Source organism: Zootoca vivipara, chromosome 9 (assembly GCF_963506605.1).
Source record: "Zootoca vivipara chromosome 9, rZooViv1.1, whole genome shotgun sequence".
Classification (NCBI taxonomy): Eukaryota; Metazoa; Chordata; class Lepidosauria; order Squamata; family Lacertidae; genus Zootoca; species Zootoca vivipara.
In genome coordinates this window covers 14447299-14473674 of record NC_083284.1, presented here as the reverse complement: position 1 = coordinate 14473674, position 26376 = coordinate 14447299, and the positions used below count along the sequence as shown (strand labels likewise).

Sequence of the window (26376 nt, the reverse complement as noted above, 5' to 3'; positions counted from 1 at the left end):
TGTAGTGCATATGCCGCCAAACATAAGAAATACAGACTTGACTAATGTATGTGTGGGTGGTTCATACATGCATAGTTTTCAGACACAAAGCGCATAGTAGGTGTAAAAGTACCCTGTTTTCCCCAAAATAAGACATACCCATAAAATAAGCTGTAGCAGGATTTCTAAGCATTTGTGCAATATAAGCCATACCCCGAAAATAAGACATAGTGATAGGCGCAGTTCTGGAGGGCGCCAAGGAAGAGGCGAGGCTGGACGCGTAATAAAAATAAGACAACCCCTGAATATAAGCCATAGTGTGTCTTCTTGAGGAAAAATAAATATAAGACAGTGTCTTATTTTTGGGTAAACACGGTATGTATGGAAGCAACGAATCAGGAAGGCACAAAACTATTGAATGTACTCTCTCAAAAGCCAGTAATGGCCACCAACTTTGATGGCTTCCAAGAGGATTAGATAAAGTCATGGAGAATACTAATTACAGCAGGCATCCTCAAACTGCGGCCCTCCAGATGTTTTGGCCTACAACTCCCATGATCCCTAGCTAACAGGACCAGTGGTTGGGGAAGATGGGAATTGTAGTACAAAACATCTGGAGGGCCAAAGTTTGGGGATGCCTGAATTACAGGAAGACAGATTGCTGTTGCTCTCAGGTCCTGCTTGCTGGCATCTTGTTGGCCACTGTGAGAACAGGTTGCTGTACTGGTTGGGCCACTAGCCTGATCCTGTTGGAATAGTCTAGAACAGGCATGTCAAACTTGCGGCCCTCCAGATGTTTTGGACTACAATTCCCATCTTCCCCAACCACTGGTCCTGCTAGCTAGGGATCATGGGAGTTGTAGGCCAAAACATCTGGAGGGCCGCAGGTTTGACATGCCTGGTCTAGAAGAAACTTGAAAATGGTCTTGAAGAAGTTGCTAGGCAACAGAAAATTCCCCCAGCAACAGGTGTCCTTGTTAGGGCCTGTGATCAACTAAGCCTGGGTCAGTGCAAATGAACATGTGAATGAGTCAGTATTTGGTCTCTGGCCGGATGGCTAAAAGAGAAAAAGATGGTGTTGCTTTATTTGTTTTTGTTTTTTAATGACCAATGTAAAGTTTTGAAAATAATAAAGACGCTGAGAAACAGAACCAAACGGTGTTTATTCCTGCTGTGTGAATTTCACTAAGAGATAGCAGGAATGCTGCAGCTATAAAGAAGTATAAGACGCGGGAGAACTTTTCTGTAAAAGGAACTCTGCTGCAGAAAGAAATGAAAACCCAAGAGTGGGTTGCTCACGCACCAACAGATCCAACTAGTTCTTCTTATGTTCTTAGCTTTTTCTCCTCTAACCACTTCTTTCCCTCATCCAGAGCTTTTTTCCAGCTGGAACTTGCCAGAACTCAGTCCTGGCAGGCACCTCTCAGGTGTGTGGCATTGCCATGGTAAGAGAACAAGGTAAGTCCAGGCACTTCTTTTTCAAGAAGAATAGCTCTGCCCACATTACTCCTCCCCACCTGCTTTTGCCTTCCAAGGCAGCGAATGCATGCTTTTCATAAAAGGAAATTCCTCCACCAGCAGAGCTCTCAACTAACGCAAACCCCACTAACTATATTAGCAGTTTGGTCAGCTCTTCAGTCTCCCCTGGGATGTGAAAAACTGCCAGCCCTTGTGGTGCAAACGACTCCCTGGTTCAAAACTGTAAACACATAGATCTCTGAAACGGTTTGCTTCCTGTATGGTTAGCATAAATTACCGCCTCTGAGGCAGTCCCTGTTTGTAATGTGGCGCTTGCAACTTATTTAAAGCAATAGGGAGCAACTGGCAAAAGACGTATTAAATCAGCAGCACTTCAAATCCCACAGGAGGCAAAGGAAAGAGGAAGAGATAAGATTTAAAGGTTCCTTAATAGGCTTAAGAAATCCATAAAGTCCTTTCAGACAGTGGCAGAGCAACCTTCAGATAGACCTGGGAGGCAAAACCCAGTTTGTGTCCATGTAGCAAGCAAGAAGCTGAAGACAATAAACTGCAAAAAGAGACATGAAACAGTGGACAAGGAAAGAAGGGATTATTCGGGCTCCTCCCCCCCAAAAAAATATTTCCTTGATCGTTTTTTTAAATGGCCTTCTCTGCGACTCAATGTTTTCACCTTACTGCCTACATAATCCCAGTCATTTAGGGAACACATAGAGCCAAAGGATTGGTAGTGGGACAATGATGAGAAGTCAGAGGGAGAAAAGGAAGCAAACTGGGAGAAGGAGGTGACGGAAGCTGAAGAGGTAGCAGGATTTAGTGAGCAGGAAGAGTCTGTGGCAGATAGCGGTCCAGAAGCAGAGGATGGAGTGGGGGTGGGTGGGCAAGAGGCAGAGATGAGTCAGGCTTGTGAGGAAGGAAGCCAGGCTGCTTCTGCCACCTATGGCGGCAAGTTCCCCTTCCCTCCCCCACATCTAAATGCTATCACTCAGCAGCTCACCTGAAGCACAGCTGCTGCTCCACCTGGCTCATCCTTCCCTCATTTTTGGACAGTGAAAAAGACCTGCAATCCTGAGAGGAAGTGAGGAAAGAGTGTGCCGCTGGCAACCGACCATCCAATTGCCAGCACATGGGGAAGTGAGATGGTATGAAATAATTGGGAGCAGCTGTGCTGACCTAATGAGACTGGAACAGATCTCTCTGCAGGAGGTAATAGGCTCTCCTTAACTGGTAGAATTTAAGCAGAGGCTCAATGACCACCTGTCAAGGATGCTGCAGTTGCAAGATTCATATGCTAAGGAGGTTGGTGTGCATGACCACGAAAGTCACTTCCAACTCCATAATGTCATGGTTCATTGAATTGGGATGCTATATTACCCTGGAGCAAAAATGGAGAGAAAATTTGATTCGGTCGAATCTGTCAAATTTGTGCTTTCTGAACCAAGATGAAAACTGAAACACAGTCTTCAAAAGTTGCATTGATCTGGGTGTTGTAACACAGCTCTCCAAGCAGTGTTTCAAAAATTACATATGTTAGGGGAAAGTGTGCATAAAAATGAAGGTTTCAGTGATAATAAGATACAAAAACTGCTGGTAACATTTAGAGAAAATTGCTTGCAAAAAATGTTTACTCCAATCAAAACTTCATACAAAGATGTGTTTGTTAGGAGAAATTCGCACGAAAGTGCTGGTGAATTTTCATGAGTTGATTTTGAATGGCAAACTCCTCCAAAATGTGAGGAACTGGAAAAATGAGAAATGGATAGAACCAAAACTCACCCTGGGTATTTGCATTTCATTTTTGTTTAATACAAGCCATCTTGGAATTCTTCTGATTTGAAATCAGGAGTGGAAATGAAATGAAAGTGAAATAACAGAGTTCCAGGCAAGTCTGACCATACTGTGAGGTGAGGTGAAGATTACTCGATCAGGCAGTACTTTGGGGGCGCAACTCAAGGGCTCTCCGGTTCTGCAAAATTTGACACCTATATGTCATCGATGGGATCAAGAGAGAGCAAAACCACCTATGGGGCATGGCAAACAACGTTGGTTCTGGAGCTGCAATGATGGTGTTGTGCGTTCTTGTAGCCTACACAGGTACTAATCCTGGAATAATAATAAAATGTACATTTGGAAGGGACCCAATGGAAGTCCAACCCCCTGCAATGCAGGGATCTCAGCTAAAAAGTCCCTGGCAGATGGCCATCCAACCTCTGTTTAAAAACTTCCAATGAAGGAGAGTCCTCCACCTTTTGTCACTAAAAAGCTGCCTAGAGTCACATGTATTCTCCATTCTAGGCTACTGTACAGGTGCCTGGTTAGATGTTAAGATGCTTCCAACCCATAAATATTCTAAGGGTTGTACCTCCATGGAATGCTGGAGCTGGAGCATACCTTAGACCTGAGAAAAGGCTTTCGGGGTGGGGGTGGGGAATCATGTTCTTAATCCTCTTAAAATCCGACTGTAAAACAGAATAGCGCCTCATATTCCTACTTTTGCAATGTCCAATAAGCATTTAGTCTGAGAGAAAGTTAAAAAGCCATTTAAACAATAGGAGCCCAACAGCGGCTCAATCAAATTTGCCTCATCGTTGTGTTCTACTTCTAAATTGCAACTGACTGCGTGGCTTGGGGCAGATTACCGCTAAGCACATCGCACAAACACACAAAAATCACTTGCCTGTTGGGCCAAAGACAGCACAGTTAATATATGTCTTCTTGTAATAGCTGTAATTTAAGAGGCTGAAAATTAATCTCTTAAATATCGACCAGCTATGCCTTGTAATATGTTTAGTGCTTATCTAGCAAGCTACCCAATAGCTTCGCCCCCTATTTTTTAAAGCTTCCATTTATCTTTATGGCAATGAATTGGCTCCTTGCTATACATCACACCAAGCATCACCCTCCTGTCATACGTGAAAGACCCCGTCTCCTCCGTGTTTTGCTGGGTTTGGGGTGCTGGGGTGCGCCCATGTATGTGAGCGTGTGCGTGCAAGTAATTCTCTGCATTGGCCTCTCTGCACAATCAGGGCCCAGATGTGGCATTCAGATGCCAAAGCAAACCTTACTAGCAAGGTTGAAAGCACACTGAATGTGCTGAAAAGCGCACTGAGTATAATGACTGGAACGCAAGAGAAGCACATAAAACTGGAAAGGGAAGAACATGCCCCCAGAAGGACAATCCAAGGTGCTTGTGCTGCATAAAAACCCTTAACCCTTGTCACTTTATTTTCTATTTTATTCATCAAGAATAAACTACCCTTCTTCAAAAGAGAATAAGGCTATCAAAGGCTGCTGGCTATGTTTTACCCCCAAGATGCCTCTAAATGCGAGTTGCTGTGAATAAGAAGAGGAGAGAGTGCTGTTGCAATCAGGTCCTGCTTTCCAGCTGCCCACAGGTATCTGGCTACCTGCAGTGAGTGAAGGGTGGTGGATTAGATGGGCCATTGGCCTCATCCAGCAGGCTTGCTGTAGGCTCTTCTATCAGGGCAGTGAACAATGAATATATGACAAATTGTCATGCAACCATACAGGTGAAACTCTAAAAATCAGAATATCGTCGAAAAGTTCATTTATTTCAGTAATGCAACTTAAAAGGTGAAGCCAATATAGGAGGTAGACTCATGACATGCAAAGCGAGATATGTCAAGCCTTTATTTGCTGTAATTGTGATGATTATGGCGTGCAGCTGAAGAAGTTTTACTTAGGACGTACCTATTTTCATAGGAGAAATGTTGGAGGGTATGGAGTTGCGCAATCCCTGAGCCAAGGAGATAAGTAACTACACAGGTGAAACTCAAAATTGTGAATTTGGGGTTTTCTTCAGCTGTATGCCATAATCATCAAAATTACAACAAATAAAGCAGGCATCCCCAAAGTGCGGCCCTCCAGATGTTTTGGCCTACAACTCCCATGATCCCTAGCTAACAGGACCAGTGGTCGGGGAAGATGGGAATTGTAGTCCAAAACATCTGGAGGGCCAAAGTTTGGGGATGCCTGAAATAAAGGCTTGACATATATCACTTTGCATGTCATGAGTCTATCTCCTATATTGGCTTCACCTTTTAAGTTGCATTACTGAAATAAATGAACTTTTCGACGATATTCTAATTTTTAGAGTTCCACCTGTATTGCCTCTAGAAGATACCAAAAGACAGCCCTGTATAGGGAAGGTTTTTTAAAAAAAATGTTTAATGTTTTATTATGTTTTTATCATTCTATGTTGGAGTGGCTGGGGCAACCCAGTCAGATGGGCAGGGTATATTATTATTATACGCCCCAATCTTTATTGGAGAAATGTTGGATGGTTTGGGATACAGCAGAAGAAACTGACCAACTTAAAATGCCTAGGCAGACTGAAAAGCTTTGACCTAGGGTGGAAAGGATTGTAGGGTCAGTGGCATGTCTAAAGTGAAGGTGTTCAAAAAACAGGGTCTGTGTGTGTGTGATATGGAACACCTCCATAAGAATGAGCTCCGCCACACTGCAATATCTTGCAATCAACTGCTTGCAGAGGGCTTCCCCCTCCCATCTCCTTCCATTGCTCCATCCATTTTGCTCCCTGCTCCCATTTTCCTCCTCCCATTCTTATTCTCTTCCTTGGGGCTTCCCTCAACAGCGTGAAATTAGCCCACCCTACTAGAAATGCAAGCTGGATTTCAAAGGGGCAGAGGAACCAGAGACCAAATTGCAAACATGCGCTGGATTATGGAGAAAGCTAGAGAGTTCCAGAAAAAACATCTACTTCTGCTTCATTGACTATGCAAAAGCATTTGACTGTGTCGACCACAGCAAACTATGGCAAGTTCTTAAAGAAATGGGAGTGCCTGATCACCTCATCTGTCTCCTGAGAAATCTCTATGTGGGACAAGAAGCTACAGTTAGAACTGGATATGGAACATCATATTGGTTCAAAATTGGGAAAGGAGTACGACAAGGCTGCATATTGTCTTCCTGCTTATTTAACTTATATGCAGAATTCATCATGTGAAAGGCTGGACTGGATGAATCCCAAAACAGAATTAAGATTATTAAGATTAAGAACTACCTCAGATATGCTGATGACACAACCTTGATGGCATTAAGTGAGGAGGAATTAAAGCACCTTTTAATGAAGGTGAAAGAGGAGAGCGCAAAATATGGTCCGAGCTCAACATCAAAAGTTCATGGCCACTGGTCACATCACTGCCTGGCAAATAGAAGGGGAAGGAAATGGAGGCAGTGAGAGATTTTACTTTCTTGGTTGCAGATGGTGACAGTAGTCATGAAATTAAAAGACGCTTGCTTCTTCGGAGAAAAGCAGTGACAAACCTAGACAGCAATCTTAAAAAGCAGAGACATCACCTTGCCGACAAAGGTCCGTATAGTTAAAGCTATGGTTTTCCCAGTAGTGATGTATGGAAGTGAGAGCTGGACCATAAAGAAGGCTGATCGCCGAAGAATTGATGCTTTTGAATTATGGTGCTGGAGGAGACTCTTGAGAGTCCCATGGACTGCAAGAAGATCAAACCTATCCATTCTTCAGGAAATCAGCCCTGAGTGCTCCCTGGAAGGACAGATCCTGAAGCTGAGGCTTCAATACTTTGGCCACCTCATGAGAAGAGAAGAATCCCTGGAAAAGACCCTGATGTTGGGAAAGATGGAGGGCACAAGGAGAAGGGGACGACAGAGGACGAGATGGCTGGACAGTGTTCTTGAAGCTACGAACATGAGTTTGACCAAACTGCGGGAGGCAGTAGAAGACAGGAGTGCCTGGTGTGCTCTGGTCCATGGAGTCACGAAGAGTTGGACACGACTAAACAACAACAACTGTGTGGGATGCTGACCAATCAAACATCCAACCCCACCTTTGTTCTCTTGTGCATGAATTGTGTGATGCAAATATGCTTTTGTGCTAATATTTTCCCAGTAGCTGCTACAGACTAGAAGCAATGTTTTAAGGCACCCTGCTCTCTCTCTCTCTCTCTCTCTCTCTCTCTCTCTCTCTCTCTCTCTCTCTCTCTCTCTCTCTCTCTCACACACACACACACACACACACCCATCATGCCACTCAACAAGACACATTCAATGACAGTAAAAGCCAAGGGTGGCATATGTTCCATTGCTGATCTATGAGCTGGCTTGCAGCACTTTTCAGAAACCAAAGAGGAGAGATGCAAGAATGGACAGTGTAGGGAGAGGAATCAGTTTTACAACCTAGTTAACTTCACTCTTGACTGTTGCACGAGGTCACATTTCATTTCCTGTTCCATAAAAGAATGGCTTTGGAAAGAAAATACCAAGTTCACGCATCACTGTTTTTCAGTGGGCCTTTGCTACAGATCCCTGTGCAGACGACTTCATGTCTACTTAGAGATATTTAGTGCTGCCCTTTCCATCTTGGATCTCATTTTTGCCAAATATTTCCAGTCTGTGACCCGTACTTTTATTTCTAGAGACTGATGGGAGATCAGAACACAAGCAATCATCTTTTTTTGTTTCATTTCATGCCAGCCCAGAGATCAACGTGGAAAGAGATGGGAGGAATGAAACCAATGGAAACAAAATGAACTGTATCTTTTTCATCCTGGCGCAGTAATATTCTCTACTGCACACATCAATGCTTAACGGCATTGTCCATAACCTACCTAACAGCCACAGAGTCCGTGTATAAAACCTTGGCATGTAATAGCAAGGCATGGACTGAAGAACAGGGACCCCTATTTGGAATCAAATCTAGAGCATCACCTCTTTCTAAACCAAATGACAAACACGGAGTTGCCTTAAATACCACACCCAACAGTGCTGTCACTGGAAACAGCTCTCCAAGATTTCAGTTTGGGGGTCTTTCCTCGGTTCTTCCTGGAGTTGCCCACCCCTGGACACATTGGCTTGTGAAGGTTATTGTGCAGAAACTGCAAGTACTCATGCTTGACACAGATTATCTTGCACCATATCGATCTGGGTTCATGCCTGGTCATGGGCCTGAACTGCTTTGGTTGCCCTGATCAGGGCCGGATTTAGGTTGTGCTGTGGTCTAACCCACAGAGCCTAGGGCTTGCCAATCATAAGGTCGGCGGTTCGAATCCCCACGATGGGGTGAGCTCCCGTTGCTCGGTCCCTGCTCCTGCCAACCTACCAGTTTGAAAGCACATCAAGTGGAAGTAGATAAATAGGTACCACTCCAGCGGGAAGGTAAATGGCATTTCCGTGTGCTGCTCTGGTTCACCAGAAGCGGCTTAGACATGCTGGCCACATGACCCGGAAGCTGTCTGCGAACAAACGCCAGCTCCCTCAGCCAGTAAAGCGAGATGAGCGCTGCAACCCCAGAGTCACCCGTGACTGGACTTAACAGTCAGGGGTTACCTTTAAGCTACTGAAGGTAATGGGGCCCTTTATGTGTCCAGCTGTCCTTTGTCAACAACAAATTGTCCCTTTTTTGGTGTTGAATATGTGGTAATTTATGGACCTGATAGGTATCTAAAGCCATTTGCACATAGCAAAATATGTATTTTATCGAAGTACACCCAGGGTTTTTCCCTTTACATTTTTTGGGGGGGCCCAAGAGAGCGGGGCCCTAAGCTATAGCTTGTTTAGCTTATCCATAAATCTGGCACTGGCCCTGATGGATAACTTGGGCACAAAAGTAGGTATACTGCTATGGAATCCACTTTCTTTGTTCTTGACTCAAGTTCTCATCATTCACAATATCAGTAAAGAAAAACAATCCTTTTATTCTTTACAACTGCCACACTATTCTTTCCAATAGCCAGTCCAAAATTTAATTTTGTAGTGTGTCAGTTATGTATACCCATATAATCTGTTGTGATGAATTTAATTGATTCAACTACTCTTGGGCCACCCTGTATAACACTCTCCCCAACTGGTACTCAGATACATAACAACTCAGATAGCGATCATGACTAATAGAATCCTACATACTCACACACACACACATGTGTCAGACACAACTGATACATATCGAAACCAATTCCAATGCTTTTCAATTCATTCTGGAGAGGACACAACCCCCCTAGTGAAATTTCTTTTCTTTCTTTTTTTAAAATATATATTTTTATTGAAGATTTCTTAGTTTACAAAAATACGTGTGTTGTCTCTTTTTTCAAGTTGTGTTTTCTACAGATCAGTTTCATTTGTTGTGAGACATTAGTGTTACATATAGTGTTAGGTTAGGAAGAGAAGAGGGGGGGTGGGGAATGGTGAGTGGGGTGGGGTCAGGTGGTTATGCTTCTATTCTTCTGCTTAGTGTATGTGTGGGTATGACTCCCCTTTATCACATACATAGCCCAACAAGACAACAACAGGAATCCGCTGACAGCATACGAATCAATCTGGCTAACCTGATTCAGAAACACACCCAAACCCACACACCGTTCACATACAAAAACAAATCTCAATACAGCAAACAAAAGACAATCAAGCACACCCTAGGCAGGGCTGTCTTAAGCATATCTGGCGCCCTGGAGCCGTGGTGCAAAGACCCCTCTGGCACCCCCCCGCCCCGTTTCCCAGCGCGTCTGTCTGGCGGGCGCTGCGTGCAGCGTGGCTGCCGCAGGCACAGCAGCACGGCACCCCCTGGCGGCCCGCGCCCTGGTGCCTTGCACCACCCAGCCTTGCCTTAGAGCCGGCCCTGACCCTAGACCACCCCAACCTCTCTCACCACCAATGAAATACAGTGGTACCTCCAGTTGCAGATGGGATCCATTCCGGAGCTCCGGTCGGATCCTGAGGTTTCCACAACCGGAGGGACCGCCTCTGCGCATGTGTGTGCAGCGAAACCCAGAAAAATTCTTCTGGGTTTGCCGCTTTCGCATCCTGAAGGATACGCAACCGGAGGTGTGCGTATCCAGAGGCACCACAGTACAACAAATGAACAGTAAGAGAACACCAAACCCCTAGCAAATTTCAAAGAGAAAGCAGCAAAGAAAGACCTTCACCCAGAGCAGCCCACAGAGAGAGCCCTTGAGCAGCAACTCACTTCTGCATTGGAACTTTCTCCCCCTATCCAAGCCTGACTTCGGATGCTCTCTGGAAGCGATGCAGCACCGTTCTGTTTGGTTTGCCACCTAGTGGCTAATGCTGAACAGGTAACAGAGCATTTAAACTGAACATTTTTATATATTAAGCAATGGGCCTTGCACCTTAAAAGCATCCAAATCAAATGCATAAATCATCTTGGCAATCCTTCCAACAGCTTCATAAAACAGGCTAGTAGTATTTCTATAAACCATCCATGTATATATTTATACTGAATTTCTGAAAACTCTCCACATTGTTTATTAGGTAAAAGGTAAAGGACCCCTGGACAGTTAAGTTTAGTCAAAGCTGACTATGGGGTTGCGGCGCTCATCTTGCTTTCAGGCCAAGGGAGCTGGTGTTTGTCCACAGACAGCTTTCTGGGCCATGTGGCCAGCATGACTGAACCGCTTCTCACGCAATGGAACACCGAGACGGAAACCAGAGCGCACAGAAACTCTGTTTACCTTCTGGCCACAGCAGTACCTATTTATCTACTTGCCCAGGCATGCTTTTGAACTGCTAGGTTGGCAGGAGCTGGGACAGAGCAACAGAAGCTCACCCTGTCGTGGGGATTCGAACTGCCGATCTACCGATCGGCAAGCCCAAGAGGCTCAGTGGTCATTGGCCACGGTTTCTACTTCTCTAAGGTTCAGGTAGAACCCACCTCTGCACCACCCCTGCCCTGCAGTTTTGGGATGCAACTGCAGAAGTGACCAAGCATTCAAACCTAGAACTTCTTTCGCATACAGTCTATGGCTCTGCCACCGAGCAGTAATTAACAAGGATCAGATGCATGGTATCTTTTAAAAAGCTGGCAGTAGGGGAAATCAAGTAGTCCACTTGACAGTCAAAATACTTGTTGGATACTGCAACCCCCCTGGAACACTAGAGGAAGTAAACAACGTTCATAACATGGAAAAGAAAAAGAGAAGTGACTTTTATTTCCAGGAAAGGTAAAGGGACCCCTGACCATTAGGTCCAGTTGTGACCGACTCTGGGGTTGCGGCGCTCATCTCGCGTTATTGGCTGAGGGAGTCGGCGTACAGCTTCCAGGTCATGTGGCCAGCATGACTAAGCCACTTCTGGTGAACCAGAGCACTGCACGGAAACACCGTTTACCTTCCCCAATTTATCTACTTGCACTTGATGTGCTTTCAAACTGCTGGGCTAGGTTGGCAGGAGCTGGGACCGAGAAACGGAGCTCACCCCGTCGCGGGGATTTGAACCGCCGACCTTCCGATCGGCAAGCCCTAGGCTCAGTGGTTTAACCCACAGCAAAAACAACTTGAGCAGCAGCAGCAACGTTTGCCCAGGATCTATTTTACAAGACTAAAATTGCCCCAGCAAAGAGGCTAGATTTGGGTTCTATGTCTTTGCTAAACCTCCCGCAACCCTGGGTTAGATTTGTGAACTTGATGAACAGCTGGAAAGGTCATTAAGGTACACCAAACTGCACCATGACAACTTTCTTCTCATGTTACCAAGATGGGTCATAGCCCGCGAAAGAGCTCTGAGCAACACAGACTTCCAAAGAAAAGGGTGTTCTAGACATTCCAAAGTCAAGGAGATAAGAAATGTAACAAGCAGCGCAGTCCTGAATGCTGGACCAATGGTTCATTATAAAGCTGCCTGACACAGTGTCAGTCTACTTAGCCTCCCCTATCTAACCTGGTGCCCTCTAGACATAATCCATAATCCCCAACCAGTGGCTATCCTGTCTGGGATTGACTGGAGTTCCAGTTCAACAATATCCAGAGGGCACCAGGTTGAAGAAAATCTAGTCAGCTCTGATTGCCAGGAGATTCGTTTCACTGGGGTTGTGAGGGACTCCACCTGGGACCTCCTCCATGTAAATCCCACACTGTACCACAGAGCAATATTCAACTATGTTTTACTCAGAATAGACCCATTGAACTGAATAGCCATGATTACGTTAAGTCCATTAATTTCAATAGGTCTGCTCTGAGTAACACTCAGTTGACTACCACCCACCTTACCTTCCAAGTCCCGTACTGCAGAATCTGGGACCGGCAGCCATGTGACACCGGAAGTTGCGTCGACGTAACTTCCGGTGTCGCTTTGCCCTTCTATGGGCACCAAAAATGGCCGGCGGCGGCTTCGAAAGTCAGTTGTACGCATGTCAGGAAGTGCGTTGACGCAACTTCCGGTGTCGCTCCGCCCATCTATGGGCACCAAAAATGGCCGCCGCCGACACCAGAAGTCGCGTCTATGCACTTCCGGACATGCGTAGATGCGACTTTTGAAGTCGGCGGCGGCCATTTTTGGTGCCCATAGAAGGGCAAATCGAAAAGGAAAAAAAAAGGCCGCCGGCAGGAGAAAATAACAGAGAGAAATGGGAGACGAAGTGATATAGGGGACCACCGGGAAAAGGTAAGTAAAAATGGGGGTTTCCCGGGGGAAACGGGGTACTTGGCAGCTATGCCACCCACTATAATAACTGGATTAAAGCTGTGCTAGATGCTCCTCCAAATTCAGAACCTCTGCATTCTAGACCATCTTCCGAGATTTTGTGGGGACTGGGGCAGAGGGAGAGCATAGGTATGGCCACTGTCAGGCCCATGCAGAAGGGAGTGGAAGCCGGGTACCCTTGCCCTGGGCCGCCTCAGAAGGCCAAGACAGGGCACCCAGGAAACAGCTGCTTTTTTGTTTGGGTTTATAACTTTATTCTAACAAGGCTCCCACCCTGGGCCTCAGACAAGCTCTGCACGGGCCAAACCATGGAGGAAAATAGAAGGGAGGAAGCTGCACAATCACAGATACTGTCAGTTTTCTTAACTGCAAAAAAAGGTATTTCTTGCACCTGCTCCTCAATGAAGTCTGTTCCTTGCCCAACTTTCCATCCTCCAGTGATAGCCATGTCAACACATTTCAAAGGGCTCTCTCACTCCCCCCCTTCCCGGTTTTCAAATCTACTTTCCCAAGGAATAAAAGTGTTTCTTCTGAACCATCCCTTTTCACTCTCCTGACCATATCTTTTTATTCAACTCTGTCCAGCGTTTCCCAGCTCATGTTCACTTTGTGTATTCTGGTGCCACTCAGAACTTCCACTGGGTGTAAGAAGACAACGCTTCGTACTATCGCAACAGTGCCCTTCATGCTATCCCAACTAGGTTTGTTCTGAGAAAAATTCTAAGGGAATCGCATCTCTAACTGATCTGGCTCTGAGATGTCGTGCCCAATGTTGCTTCTCTCCCGTGACCAAAGTGTGTCATTGTGCAGTCAAGGAAGTTAGCAGAGACTGCGCCCGAGAAAGGTATAGCGCTGGCTTTCTTCACAATCATTCCTGCTCAAGGGGAACAATATTTGCCCTGCCCCCATGGCTTCACAGCTTGAAACAGCCGCACCAGAAACCACTGATGCGCAAATATGCCAAAAGGACTCATCTAATGAAGCTTTTACGCCGTAGTACATTTCGCTGCAAAGTTTACTTTTTCCCTTAGCACCAGATAGACTGGTCCGTGACCAAATCCTTTGATGAAAACTCAGTTGTTGGCTGTCAGTTGAGGACTGCTGCTTTATTTTGCATTCGAAAGGTTGAGCCGACTTTCCACACTGCGAAAAGGGTGAGCAATCCAAAGTCACCCTCTGCGGATGCTCTGAATTCATTCAACATAACAAGGCTGCACAAAGCCAGAGCAGAACTGTGACAAATGGCAGAAGAGCCTTTCTTGCTTTCCAAACAAAGACACAAGCAGCAGAGCTGCAGCAGCTCTTATTAGTAGAAAGTGGACAAATGTGCCCTTTGAGGTTAATAACTCTTAAACTAAGGACTAAGCATCATTCACAGACATAAATAAGGCAGAAAACATTTACAGTAACTAAGCAATGCATAATGCGATGGGACATTTGGGCCATAGCAATTCTAATTAACCTTCTCAGCTTGTTACTTGGGTTTTATTTTTCCTGAAGTGTTTTGGTGATGTTTGTGCAGTGTGGATATATAGCAGTAATCCCTTCTCAAGCACTCACATGATTTGCAAAAGTGGGTATGTATTATTGCTTTAGTGGTGGGATCCAGGACAATAAGTGAACCGCAGCAACACCTCACATGTATCCAAGTCTGTCTGTTTTGGAACTGTTTGAGTCAGCTGGCTCAAGTCGAGGGGAGACATAACGGGAGCCAGCCCAGGATTCCTTGAGGACTGGGCCTAGACAAAAGGCTTTTCCTGGTGAGGCCTAAGGCACCCAGCTCAAACAGAGAAAGGGTATCTTAAGCACAGCAGCTTTAAAATTATGGTCTAGGGACGCAAATCAGCTCCCCCTTTGCATAGGGACAAGGCATCCTATATACTTACTTCAGGAAAACTCAGGCTTAAATTACAACATATCTTTCATGTCAGCTGCCTTAGCCACTGTTTATAGAAGGCTTTGGGGCAGAATGATTTGGCCAAGACAAGGAGGAGTGGGATTTGTGAATTACCAGTACATTAAGGCAGGTGTAGGGGACCTTTAGGGACGCAGGTGGTGCTGTGAGTTAAACCACAGAGCCTAGGGCTTGCTGGTCGACGGTTCAAATCCCTGTGATGGGGTGAGCTCCCGTTGCTCGGTCCCAGCTCCTGCCAACCTAGCGGTTCGAAAGCACGTCAAAGTGCAAGTAGATAAATAGGTACCGCTCTGGCGGGAAGGTAAACGGCGTTTCCATGTGCTGCTCTGGTTCGCCAGAAGCGGCTTTGTCATGCTGGCCACATGACCTGGAAGCTGTACACCGGCTCCCTCAGCCAATAACGCGAGATGAGTGCCGGAACCCCAGAGTCGGTCACAACTGGACCTAATGGTCAGGGGTCCCTTTACCTTTACCTTTAGGGGACCTTTGGGCCTCCAGATGTTTGCACAACTCCCATATCCCTGGTAATTGGATAGGGCCTGATGGGAGTTGTAGTTCAACAACATCTGGAGGGTCGAAGATTCCCCACACCTGCATTAAGGGATCTCCTGTCTGCTAAGTCGCACACTGCAGCAGAACAAGAGAAAGTCAGGTTTCATTTACCATGACTCTCACAGTTAAGAAAAGAGGATAGTAGCGATGATGCCATTCCAGCCATGCTCCACAACACCTGCAATTATAGCTAGAAACATCTCAGGCACCTGGGATGCCCCTAGGATGGGTAGCTTAATTATTCATTTTGCGGTTTCAAGTTATACGTACCCTAAGCGCCTGTCATCACAAGATGCATAGTCAAATGGCAAACAAATCAACTGTTAACCACCATGCTTGCAGTCTATTTCCGATTGCTTTTGCAGGAGTCTTCACGGAGGCTGGGACCAATCAGCTTTGGCATATACCCAGTATGGCAATATTCAGTCATCTACATAACGTGTGTGTGAATGTATATGTGTGTCTGTCTGTGTAATGGCCAATTGTTCCTTGGCAGTCTCCCACTATTCTGCCATGCTGCTAGTGCAGCCAAGATTCAGTGGGTAGGTTTAGCTCACATGTCAGTGGTGTTTCTGAATGCACTTCTCCATTCATTCCAAAGAGAAAAGGTAAAGTACTACACTGAGGGAAAATATTATTGTGGAGTGCAACATACCTTTATTTACCGAGCACACAAAGATGTACTCTGTGCTAAGAGGTCTTTTGATATGCAACCTCTCTCTGTGCAAATCCCTTCCCTATCTTGCTTCCAATTATTTATGCTAGTTTAAAATGTAACAGCAGATCAGTAACCCTTGTGGTTGTGGGGAGGGAGGGGGGCACATGAAGATGTGTGGAAAGTTGTTGCTATCTGAATGTGGGCTCTGGTATGGGTCTTCTTCATAAATACAAGTTTCATTTCATACTGCCCAACACTTTGTCTCTGTGCCTTTATACAGTACACCTGTTGAGCGCATCTGCGGATATTTGAGCCTACATCATCTTCACTTATGCCATGAATAATAACACTTGGGGAAAATCCCTAATTTGGGAAAAGGAGATTCCAAAGCAGCAAGAGAAATTAAATTACGTTGCAATAAAACTGGGTGCTGATTTCCTAAATGATTTATTCCAGTTACAAAGTTTGGATTTCCTGTTAGCAGGATTGAAGCGATGGGCAGGCACATAGGGAGTCCCAGGCCCCATCACCTTTGCTAGAATCCTATTTCACACACATCTCAAGTGCTGTTAGTTAGGTCATTGTGCCATAATTTCGAAACGGGGAGTTTGCAAATACCATACCAGCCTTATTAATTGCAGTAAAGGTAATGCACATGTAAGTGGAGATTTATCAGCTCACTTTTTTCATGTCAGCATATAACACTGCAGCAGGTGGCTATGTTTACACAGGTACGTTGTCTCAAACAAAAGGTAATTGTTATCGGGGCTACCCTGAACATTCTTCACCTGTGTGTGTCAAAGTTACTGCTAGTTTACAGAGTTCCATTTTACTAATGTGAAACGACAATAATAAACCCTGAATGCAGTTAAACGGGGGTTGGGAATCCCGCAAGTTTCCCTCTAAAGTTTGGGTCAATAATAAACGTTGCACAATCTTAAACACAACATACCCTCCAAATGAACACAGGGATACAATCACAGGTGAGCAGTGCTATCTGCTAGGTTTTGAATGTGCAAAGAGAGTTGTTGAAAAATATAATTAGCTGCATAGGAAAATGCAGCCACCACTTGCAAACAAATCAAGGCGCAAAACCCCATCACCTCCCCACTTTGACTCTCCCAATCCTCAGCATCGAATCTGGTGTGTTAGGAAGGATTAGGGCACAGACGGATTTCTGAGTAAACCCACACACAAAAGTCTTCCAGACTTTGGCAGGGTTTGGAATATATGAGATGTTGCTAGAGCTGAGGCAACAAGCATCTCCCCCCCTGCCTGCCCCAAAGCAGCTGGAGCTGGAAACATGCAAGAAATTAAAAGCAAGACTGAACTCTCACCTTCCTCGAGCAAGTATTCCCAGGGAAAGAAGAGCCAGCTACAAATGCGGACACCTCCAGCGCTGCCAGCCCAAGCTGTTGTTGCTGCTGCTACTACCGTAGGAGCCGCTTCCTAGCTCAGCCAGCTTTGCCTCTTGCACTCCCACTATCTGTGCGCTCGCTGCAATTTCTCCCATGACTCCATCGCACAGGAATGGCAACAACTTCTCTCTCACTAACACCGGTGTGGCACTGGCCACACACACACAGAGAGAGAGAGAGAGAGAGAGAGAGAGAGAGAGAGAGAGAGAGAGAGAGAGAGAGAGAGAGAGAGAGAGAGAGAGAGAGAGAGAGAGAGAGAGAGAGAACTGTTGAAAGTCAGGTGGGGAAAGAAGGCAAGGGCAGTTGCAAGGTGAACAGGGGGAGCCCAAAGAGGGGAAGGGACGACCCCACCTCGCCGCCCTAAACGCCTTTGGAAAGGCTCGGCTTTGAAAGCAGCGCCGGGCTATATAAATCACAGCTTGAGACAAACAGGAGGTCAGCAGGGCAATGAATCAGAGAATCAAAAGGGGGGCACTGACTCAGAGCCAGCCTGCAGACACAAGAACCCTCTCCCAGCTCCAGTCATAAACAAAACAGGGGAGAGGGGGGGGGGAACTTTTAGACTACAAGATTTGTCATCAAGAACTGTGTGGCAAGAGCCATTCAGTTTTGATGGAAGGTAGGTGCTTGCTGTAATGGAGAGAGAAAGGTGGGAGAAAGCACTTCGGCTATTAAAGAAAGATCAGGTGAAAGATGCCCATGTACAGCTGTTTTTAAAAGATTAAAAAGTCTACCATTTTGTGAAAAACTTGTTTTGGACACGTACATAGTGACTTTATACTTGTTTGATGTTTTGACTCGGTTCCTGCAGAAGGATTCCAAAGGAGGATGTTGGAAGGAAGCTTTCTCTCTTTCTTTCTTTCTTTCTTTCTTTCTTTCTTTCTTTCTTTCTTTCTTTCTTTCTTTCTTTCTTTCTCTCTCTCTCTCTCTTTTTCTCAAGCTTTAATAGCTGATGGTTGCGAAAGGAATTTGTGGAATGAAACCTTGAAAGTCTTAATCAGATGGTAGCTGCGAGTGAGTGCGTGCTAAACTTAACTCCTACTTTTTCTCCTCCTCCTCAGACACAGGATACAGGGTCAGATGATTTCAAGGGGGGGGGGGGTTGCCTGGGAAAGCAAAGCAGTGGATTGTGTCCCAAGCGATCAAGGACTGCAACTTTGGAGAAAAGAGTAATAAAAATGTGTGTGTGTGTGTGTGTGTGTGTGTGTGTGTGTGTGTGTGTGTTTCTGCACATTTAAATACAAAGCAAGGTAAGATTTAAAGAAGGAAAACAGTGCACTAAAAGTGCTGCAGAGAAATGTAACCCCCCCATACATTAACAACACCTACTATTAATTATCTGCTGTGTCAAGATGCTTTACTTATGTGCATTGTTTGCCCTTAACTTACTGATCTCTTTGAAAAGACCCTCTGTTACGGTTTCAGTACAGGAGTTCTCTCCCACCCACCCCAGTTCATTCCCGCAGGCTGCAAAATCAAGTGGCTTATTGTGTAGGAACTAAAAATAGCTAAGAGGTTTTTTTTATTATTAGTATTATTATTCAAGCACTTGCCGAAGTTACCCTTGGGCTGAATGCCATGTGACCAGGCAGCTAGTTAACTGCCAGAGAGCAACAAGAGAGACTAAAAAGTGCTATTCAGACCATGGCTGAAAGCTAATCTGTAAGTGGAAATGGATCAGCAGCTATGTGCAAGGGGGTGGGGGTGGGTAGGAATGGACTTGAGACTAACACAAAAAGAAGTGAACTGACTGCAACCTAAAACTCGCCGTCGTCGCCCCCCCCCAAAATACCCTGAGAGCATCTTTTCATATTTTGACCGCAGGTTCCCCCTACCTTGTTTGAGGGGTGGGGCTGTAGGGTGGTGAAGCTTTACTAATAAAATAATAATAAACTAGTTTCAAGTTAAGTTAAGTTGAATGATTTTCCCATCCCACCCCCCTCTGCCAAAGGACCTTGGGAATCATACATCACTTGAAGGTCATGGGAAAGATTTATTGGGGCCCTGAGTCATTTCACAGAACATATCTCTTAAATAGAGAAATAGACTATTTGTCCATTTAGCCCAGTAATGTCTACACTTACAGGAGCAGGAGCAGCTCTTTCCCTTTGCGGGCTACCTCATTCTTCTAGCTAGACATGGCAGGGATTGAACTCGAGACCTTCTGTATGCAAAACAAGTGCTTCACCACCCTACAGCCCCACCCCTCCAACAACATAGGGGGAACCTGCGATCCTCCAATGGTGGACTGCAGTCTCCATCAGCCCAAACCAGAATGGCCAATGGGAGGATGGGAGTTATAGTTCAGGGCCACCAGTCTCCCATTCCAGTCTTCAACCATAAATCCCAAGGTTCTTTACTTGGGAATCATGAAGGTTAAGAAGTTTTGAAATCGTAAAGTTCACAGCGTGGGCATGCTCATATTGCCCCTGTGTTTGCCATGCTAAACACTACTACATCTTGAACGATGGGTGGAGGAATTACTTATGGCAAAACAAGACAAGGCAATGTTCTTGCAATTATCAATTGTTTGAATGGCTCTTTAAAAGTAAATTTAAGGCAGAGTAGGCCAAAAATGTGCTGGAGGAGACTCTTGAGAGTCCCATGGACTGCAAGAAGATCAAACCTATCAATTCTGAAGGAAATCAGCCCTGAGTGCTCACTGGAAGGACAGATCCTGAAGCTGAGGCTCCAATACTTTGGCCACCTCATGAGAAGAGAAGACTCCCTGGAAAAGACCCTGATGTTGGGAAAGATGGAGGGCACAAGGAGAAGGGGACGACAGAGGATGAGATGGTTGGACAGTGTTCTCGAAGCTACAAACATGAGTTTGACCAAACTGCGGGAGGCAGTGGAAGACAGGAGTGCCTGGCGTGCTATAGTCCATGGGGTCATGAAGAGTCAGACACGACTAAACGACTAAACAACAACAGGCCAAAAACGAGGCAGAAGTTTTATTTTGAGTCAGAACATTGATCCATCTAGCTCAGTATCACCTACATTGACTGTCCAGAGTTTAAGACAGAGGACATTCCCAAATAGCTTAATCAGTAGAGCATGAGACTCTTAATCTTCAGGGTCATGGCTTCGAGCCCCATGTTGGGCCAAAGATTCTTGCATTGCAAAGGGTTGGATTAGATGAGCCTCTTGTTCCCTTCCAAGTCTACAATTGGTTGATACTGTAATTCTGAGCTCCATCTGGAGGTGCTGGGAATTGAATCTGGCACCTTCTGGATGTAAGCAGGTGATTGAACATGGATTTACAGCCCTTCATAAATTTGGATTGAGACACTGCTGTGGAGGGTAGAAAGTCACCGAAGGTGCCATGTCTCTAGCAACATGCTCTCACTAGCAACATTTCTATATCATCTTTCCACTGAAGTACTCAAGCAGGTAAGGGATGCGGGTGGCGCTGTGGGCCTAGGGCTTGCCGATCAAAAGGTCGGTGGTTCGAATCCCCATGACGGGGTGTGAGCTCCTGTTGCTTGGTCCCTGCTCCTGCCAACCTAGCAGTTTGAAAGAATGTCAAAATGCAAGTAGATAAATAGGTACCGCTCCGGCGGGAAGGTAAACACAGTTTCCATGCACTGCTCTGGTTCGCCAGAAGCAGCTTAGTCATGCTGACCACATGACCTGGAAGCTGTACGCCGGCTCCCTCGGCCAGTAAAGCGAGATGAGCGCCGCAACCCCAGAGTCGGTCACGGCTGGACCTAATGGTCAGGGGTCCCTTTACCTTTACCTTGACTCAAGCAGGTTCCTATTTTACAATAATGGCTTACAATCCAAGATATCTGATATGAGAACAGTCTTGATAGCTTTTTGAGAATTATTTGTGTGTAGTATTCAGGATTTCACAGCAAAATGTTCATGACATTACATTTCCCCCATTAACCATGAATGAACGCTGCTCTTACTGTTGGTGTGCTAAGCAGTATGTTCATTAGCTTGCATCACAGTGGTTTTTATTTGTTAGAAGAGTAACTGTAAGTAGCATGGCTGCTGTTCACTTCTCAACAAAACAAGCAACATCCATTTCATATCTGCCTCTTTCATTCTCTCCCATCATCCTGGCAATCACTCATTAGCCTGTCACATTGGATGGACAATTGCTTGTTTTGGGTGTCAGATGAGCTCAGTCGAGTCACAAAGTTTTTATAGTTTTAGCACCTGTTAGCCTTGCAATGCCAACAAATCAATGGGAATGGGAGCTAGATTCCATTCCAGTGTCTGCACAAGCTGACTGGCTACCTCTGAATATGTAGGATTGCAGTCTTTGTCCTATTGAATTTAGCTGGAATAAACATGGGTGTTAGCTCTGTTATTCTCTGGAGCTGCAAGTTTAAAATAATTTGGAAAGTGATTAAAAATAAGTATCCAAATTATAAAGATATACTGGCAACCCTGTTTGAAATCTTCCTTGCAATCCGAGATAAGAGTTAGGAACACTTAAATCTATTCAAATAAATGGGCTTTATTCTCTGTTGCATAGTTTGTGCATCCCATCTGTGAAGCAATTAATTCTTTAAAATAGGATTTATGTACCACTTGATCAACAAAAACAAAATATCATGGGGTGTCAGATATCAATGTTCAACTATTAAATATTGAAAATGAAATCAAACATTAGAAGCAGCCATCAAAAACTGAAACCAAATGCAGTATATATTTCTGAGCAGCAAATAGCAACATCTAAGCAGTACTGAATACATATTAATATCCAACATCAAATAAATTGAGTGGACTTTGGGGGTGGTGATAATGACATAAGAGCGCTGTTGGATGAGACCAGTGGCCCATCTACTTCAGCATCTTGTTCCCACAGTGACAGCTTCATGGGAAGCCTGCAAGCAGGGTGCAACAGCATTATTCCCTCCTGTAGTTTCCAGCAACTGGCATTTGTTGATGGCAAGGGAAAATAAGTTTTAAAAGGGTAATGCCAAGGCCCAGGTTTGGGGCAAGTACTCTTTGAGGAGAGAACACCAGCAGATATTTAAAATCACAAAACATGCAGCAAAGTTCGGTGTGGAAATATAAGCTGTTAGACCCTTAAAAATACGCCCTTGTGAGTTCCAAAACTTCCCTCTTGCCTTAGCATAGAAAAGACCTCACGTTTGGTAAGTTTAAAATGGTTTACTTACAAACTCCCCAAAGGTCAGGTTCATGTGCTTTCCCATATATCAGTCAGAAAACACAGGCAAAAAAAATTGGCTTCATTACAGTGGTGAAAGTTCCTAAGTTATTGGTGTAGGAACACAAGAATGGCTTGTCAGAGCCATGCAGGCTGAGCTTCAAGCAACCAGCTCAGACCTCTTTACACCCTGATCTTCTCGGGTAGACTGAAGGGAAACAATATGCTTAATTACCTTCCTCTCAATGTGAGGGGGTGTAACCTAGCTAAGCCTGGCAAGACAGCTTACTCTATGGTTTTAACCCCTTCATGCATTTATTAAACTTCAGCATGTTGATTATATGAGGTGGGTTATCCCACAGTATTCAGAAGTATCCTGCCTCAAACAGTGGACGTAGGTGGAGAGGGCAAGGGGAATATGCTTTTTCACCCTAATGGAAGTTCATGCCATAAACTGGCTCAAAAACCCATCTGAATCTGGGTTTTGAACGCGGCTGTAAGTCTTCATGAAATGTGAGACAGACAGTTTTTAAAATAGTTCATTTTTTTCTGGCAACACAGGAAGAAAAGAAATACTATTTTTAATAACAGTTGTGTTTACTTTTACCTCAGAGAGAGCCAAGAAATGTAGGAAGTCATTATTTATTAATTTGGGTTGTTTAAAGCAGGATAGCGCCTTACAACAGATCTTCATCCTTGGCTTGTTTTAGGGTGGGGGCTGTGGTAATTTTTTTGATGCTTTCACAAATGTAGCTTTCACCTCTGCTTAGCCTGTCCAGTCTTCATTGACTGAATGCAGTGAAAAGCCACACATTCTAATCTCTACTTAAGGATGTCTGGGAGATAGTTTACAGTCTTGCTGTTTGGCTCTCTCGACAGAGACAGAATATTAGCAGCCCGCCAACTTCTTTCTGTGTAATTTATTAGGACTGTAGCTGAGCCCCTATTTTGCTTCGTGAAGCCATCTGTTACTGCTGTCCTGTGTGAGAGGACCCTTAGTTGCTATTAATGGGAGAGCATTGAAAAGACATTTTAAGAGGCAGATACACCTTCTGGCTTCTTTCCCGAAGCCTCCATCTTCATTCTTTTGAAGGCAGTTAAATTGCTACCATTGATTCTGCCGGGGGGGGGGAGTGCAACTGGTCCCTCAGTGACCAGCTTTTCAAATGTGTTGACTAAAACAACCAATTTCTTTTGTTTTGAAAGCTACCTATCCTAATAGTGAACTCGTTCTACGAGTGTCAATTGTTATGTAGCAAAAACTGGCCCAAAGGAAGATGTCAACAGGCTTGGAAGAACCCAAGGGTTCCAGAAGCACTCCCCACCCCATTTTTCTTAAGAATAAAAAAAGTGGGGTGGGCAAAAAAGCCAAGTTGCTGATTGAGCATGCCTAGTGGTCACAGGGAAGCAAGTGAGAAGATTAGCAGTACATGTGAAAAGGACCTAGGGGTCTTGGTGGACCACAAGCTTAACATGAGTCAACAGTGTGATGCAGCAGCAGAAAAAAGCTAATGCTACTCTAAGCTGAATCAACAGAAGTATAGCGTCCAGATCAAGGAAAGTAATAGTACAACTCTATTCTGCCTTGGTCAGACCACATTTGGAATACCGTGTCCAGTTCTGGGCACCGCAATTTAAGAAGGATGTTGAGAAGCTAGAATGTGTGCAGAGGAGGGTGACCAAGATTATCAAGGGTCTAGAAACCAAGCCTTATGAGGAACGCTTGAAGGAGCTGTGTATGTTTAGCCTAGAAAAGAGGAGACTGAGAGGAGATATGGTAGCCATCTTCAAATATCTCAAGGGCTGTCACATGGAAGAGGGAGCAAGCTTGTTTTCTCCTGCTCTGGAGGGTAGGACTCAAACCAATGGCTTCACGTTATAAGAAAGTAGATTCTGACTAAACATTTGGAAAAACTTTCTGACAGTAAGAGCTGTTCGGCAGTGGATCAGTCTCCCATGAGAGGTGGTGGACTCCCATTCCTTGAAAGTTTTAAACAGAGGTTGGATGGCCATCTGTCATGGATGCTTTAGCTGAGATTCTTGCATTGTAGGGGATTGGACTAGATGACCCTTGGGTACCTTCCAACTCTAAGATTCTATGATTCTAGGATATCTTGGAAAATAGCATGACTGATTAGCTGGAACACTGACCAGGACCAAGGATGATGTCGGTGATGATACAAAGATTAGGGATGGAGGGAGAAATTTAATTCAGTTTGCATTTAAAAGTGAACCTACCTAATTCACACTTTTTGGAAACAATATGCCAACTGAAAGACAGCTATCCTTTGAAATTCGAACTTCTCCAAACTTTGCAGTGCAGACCTCCAGCCAAGGAATATGGGGGGAAAGCACATACTAGGGTAAAGTGTGCATGAAACTGTATATATCAGTGAAAATAATATACACAAAATGCATTACGCTTATGAGTATTAAAGGAAATACAGTTGGCGAAAATGTGTATATTAGGCAGAATTGCATACAAAAATGTGTATGTTAGGAAAAATTCACGCTAAAATGCTAATGAATTTTCCTGAGGATTAAAAATAAATAAATTGCTAACTGAAGTTGAAATGTGGAGAACTGAACTAAAGATCCTCACAACTGCCCGGAGGCACAGCATGAGAAATGAGGTGTCAGGAGCAGGTGTTGGAAACGGGTTAGCAATAAATCACAGTGTCAGTGCAGTGTCGAGCAAACAAGGGGAGCACAGGAGGCCAGACCTAGAGAGTACAGCAACTCGTCCTGGTAGATCTTGCCCCAATGAGGCAGTTGTGGGGACTGCCTTCCCACAGCTCCCTAAGTCTCCTCCTCACCGGGTTCCCTCCAAAGCAATCTGAGTCTTTGTCATCTTTGCTCTGCCCTATTCAAACCTCTTTGGGTTCTGGGAGATCAGTGGGGAAGGGAAGAAGGAGAAGGAGAAGGAGAAGGAGAAGGAGAAGGAGAAGGAGAAGGAGAAGGAGAAGGAGAAGGAGAAGGAGAAGGAGGAGACACCCATGTCTCTTCACCAGCCTGATTCATTTCTGCCTCTTGGCCTCCCTCCTCTCCTGCTTCTGCCTTTGAGTCTGGACTGCTCTCTGACACAGACTCCTCCTGCTCACTAAACCCTGTTGCCTCTTCGGCTTCCGACACCACCTCCTCCCAGGCTGCTCGCCTTTGTTGCTCTGGCCTCCCACCAACCAAGCCCCTGGCTCTGAGCGCTTCTTCCCTTGGGGGTTCCCCAGCTTGTGCCTCCCACCACTCCTCTGCTTCTGGCCCGTCCATGACACAAGGAGAATGCTCCTCCTCCGTTTTCTCACTCTTGTCATTGCTTGCATGCTCAGAAGAGGGCAGGTGAGCAGGCAGGTCCCATAAGGCACAGCTGCTGCAGGACTAGGAGTCTCTAGGGAGCAGCAGTTGGCCCCTATAAGGGTGTGGGTCTCAGCAAGTAGTCGGCAATGCCTACCCCCTGGCAGCAGAACAGGAATTTTGAAATAGTTAATCTAGACCATTGTGCAAGGTACAATGAATTTTTAAAGAGACAGGCCTTTCTATTCTCAGCCCTTCACACTTCGCATAGTAGCTGTGATATGACACTAACTTAGATGGAGGAAGACCACTATTGCATTAAACCCTGGCCTGTCTACTTTTGCTGCAGGTCTCTGTGGTCTCAGGAAAGGATCTTTCCCTGCTCTGCTATTGAATATCCTTTTTAGTGTGTCCCATATAGTCCTCCTTAGTCAATAAGATCTTCATAGGAGGTCCTGCTCTGCATTCCTCACTCACAGATATGAAGAATAATGAGCATATGAAACAGATCTTTCTC

The 26376-nt window shown here is 45.1% G+C and overlaps 1 protein-coding gene across 5 annotated transcripts in view; it reads right to left on the bottom strand.

Annotated features, from left to right (window-relative positions):
- The window catches only part of ARHGAP24 (Rho GTPase activating protein 24), a 343081-nt gene that overhangs the window by 116137 nt on the left and 200568 nt on the right, over nt 1–26376 (bottom strand). Inside the window, exon 1 of one of the 5 annotated variants that reach the window (XM_035112155.2) lies at nt 17363–17620. The exons of the other annotated variants lie outside the window; for them this stretch is intronic. The gene's annotated coding sequence lies outside the window, so the exon portion shown is untranslated. Of the gene's footprint in view, nt 1–17362; nt 17621–26376 lie in introns of those variants that run through there. 5 annotated transcript variants of the gene reach the window in all.